Source organism: Toxorhynchites rutilus, chromosome 3 (assembly GCF_029784135.1).
Source record: "Toxorhynchites rutilus septentrionalis strain SRP chromosome 3, ASM2978413v1, whole genome shotgun sequence".
In the NCBI taxonomy this organism is placed as follows: Eukaryota; Metazoa; Arthropoda; class Insecta; order Diptera; family Culicidae; genus Toxorhynchites; species Toxorhynchites rutilus.
Genome location: NC_073746.1, coordinates 151,896,198 through 151,898,894, shown reverse-complemented (window position 1 = coordinate 151,898,894; position 2,697 = coordinate 151,896,198). Strand labels below are relative to the sequence as shown.

At 37.9% G+C, this 2,697-nt stretch overlaps 1 long non-coding RNA gene across 1 annotated transcript; it reads left to right on the top strand.

Annotated features, from left to right (window-relative positions):
- Nucleotides 1-1,279: 1,279 nt before the first annotated feature.
- LOC129779655 (uncharacterized) lies at nucleotides 1,280-2,110 on the top strand. Its single transcript, XR_008743731.1, has 2 exons — nucleotides 1,280-1,514; nucleotides 1,593-2,110. It is a non-coding gene; the product is annotated as an uncharacterized LOC129779655 (long non-coding RNA).
- Nucleotides 2,111-2,697: the final 587 nt, after the last annotated feature.

Genomic DNA, 2,697 nt, shown 5'->3' with positions numbered 1-2,697 from the left:
AACTTCTTTATCAACATTTGATAAATGAGAATTGTTCTTGATTTGAGAATACATGTCGATGTATGCTCAAATTTGATTGACTAACAAAATCTAACGGGGTGAGACACAAGTAAGGGGCTGTCCACATAGCACGTGGACAACTTTAAGGGGGTAGGGGGTACGAAGATGTTCACGCTTGTCCTCGGTGAGGGGGATGAGGATACAGACAATGTCCACGTGGCACGTAAAACAATTTTTTTTAAATACATTCATATCTGTTTAAAAAAATAAATTTTCAAAAATCTTCAAACTTTCCGCAAATTTTGAACATTCCATATTTATCCATAAAATAACGGTTATGTCGAATATTTTTCCATATCATCGAACTTCTGAAATATGTATTCTGCATATTTAATACAGAATGGTCGCTGGGAATTTGTTAATAAAACATATTTTCGAAGCGCTCTTAGCCGATATATGGAACGGAACGCGTCCTCTGAAAATGTTCCAAACGATGACAGGAAAGGTTTTGTCACGGCTTACAGAGACAAGGCTAGCTACTCCGGATCAGTCATTTTTTAGTGACGTCATCTGAGTCGTTGAAGTAAACAATGTGTTCTTATTTTTTATTTTTCGTGCTTTGTAAGTTTGTGCGTTGATAATATTGTTGATTATATTTAACACCATGAATAATTTGATAAAACATTTATCCACAAAGAACATAATTCTCGGTTTTTCGGAAAGCAAAAGAATCTCTTTTTTGGCCCGATAATGTCATTTTCATAATTTATACACCCGCTCACAGCGCATTGAACCATTTTCGATTTTTCATTTCAGGAACATTTACGCGTAAGTCGGAAAACAAAATACAACTGGCGACTGTTTACACTGACAATTCGGATGACGTCATCAAAAAAAATGTTTACTCGCTAAGGAACTAACCTTGTCTCTGTAAGCCGTGAGGTTTTGTATTGCACTGACAACAACAGTCAAGTTGAGATACTGTAGCTGGATAAAGTACAGTTGAGAAGCTTTCGAACTTTTGTCTACTTAATTTTTTGAATATGTGATTTGCGGAGACGAATGAATCGAAAGATTTTTAGTCTCCATTAACAAAAAAAGAACATGTTTTTTTCATGAACTATTTTTAATTATTAAAAAAACACCGAATATAAAATAAGACACTAATTTAAAATTGAATATACGCACAATGCAATTATTTCCGTTTTTCAATCAAAATACATGGAAGTATTTTGGGGAGTCTAAAATCGTGCTTTTTCTGTCCACGGTGTATGTGGACAGCCCTTAATGAGATTGAATTCATGTGACGTTTACCGCCACACGCGCTAGAGATAGACAATCAGCTGTGTTTCATTTTGTTCTCCTCTTTGTGGGAGTTGCTCGTGCTAAGTGTGTTTTCATTTGTTTACGATGAAGGTCTCGGAACAGAGTTGTCTCAGAGAGCGCGTCTCTCGGATGCTTGGACAGCATCCGAAATCTGAGGTGACTAGACGAAAGAATGTTCGCCAAAAATGGTTGGTTTTTGTAAAAAAGCAATATAAAGATTTTTCTTATCTTTTATCTTTTTCTTATTTTACGTCGGTATATTTCAGCCACGTTTAGTGTCAATCATCGACCAGGGAGACGACTCCACCACCTGTTTCCTACCTATCAGATTCAACAACTCATGAGCCAGGACAACAGCTTTACTTCCTTTCCGAAGGAAGAGGTAAACAGAGATTTTTCATCTCAGGTCGCACGGGTTGGGAAGCAACGACTGACGCCGTCATAAAATGATGAAGATATTTTGTTCTGTCCGGACCTAGCTTCGTGCCTTTACGCATAGGCCTTTCCGGATTGGTTTGTACGTAAAGAAGATAATCTCCCAAACGTACCTCAGATGTGGCCAATCGAGTCGTATTGGGCCATACTGTCCCAGTAAGTGTACGAAAATCGTAAGACAAAAGAGGACCTCATGGTGGTCCAGACCATGATCGCGAGTGTTTAGGGAATTTCGAGGAAGATTGAAGACGAAGGGCCACTATCTGTCTAATTATTTGAATAAAACGCACATTGTACGGACATGCGAAAATGCAATAATGAATTGAATTTAAATAAACTTTTCACCGAACGTGTTTTCATTTAGTCTCGCTACTTATGACTCACCCGTTAACTACTAATACAAGCATAAGAACCACATATAAAAATAAACAAAATGCGTTTGTATCCAAATGCACAATTGATGTTTAGTACCAATCGAAAACTCAATATCATCAGCACCATTTAATGCCAACTATACAGCTCTTGCGTACCAGAAGCCCCACTCAAAGTCGATCTCCCATGATGAATTTAACAGAACAAAACGCTTACTGCCCTCAGTGGGAGTTCTCAAGCGTATAACGTGGGCATTAATGTGGTTAATGGATAATCGATTCCAGGATTTTTGCCAGCATAATGGTTCATGACGCAACGGCAAATAACCATGCGTTACCGTATTGCACTAAGTGTGTGTGTGTGTCTAACATTAGGAAAACATTTTTTCTTGGATAGGATCAGACTGTTCCTCAAGACATTGGCAGCTATTTGAGCGTTTCAATGCGCGAAATAATCAAAAGAGTCCATGACCTACGGAAAATCATGCATCGAAATAGAACATCAAAAGGCGCATATATCACTCTAACGACGGAAATATCTCACTTTACACGTTGCAAGAAGATT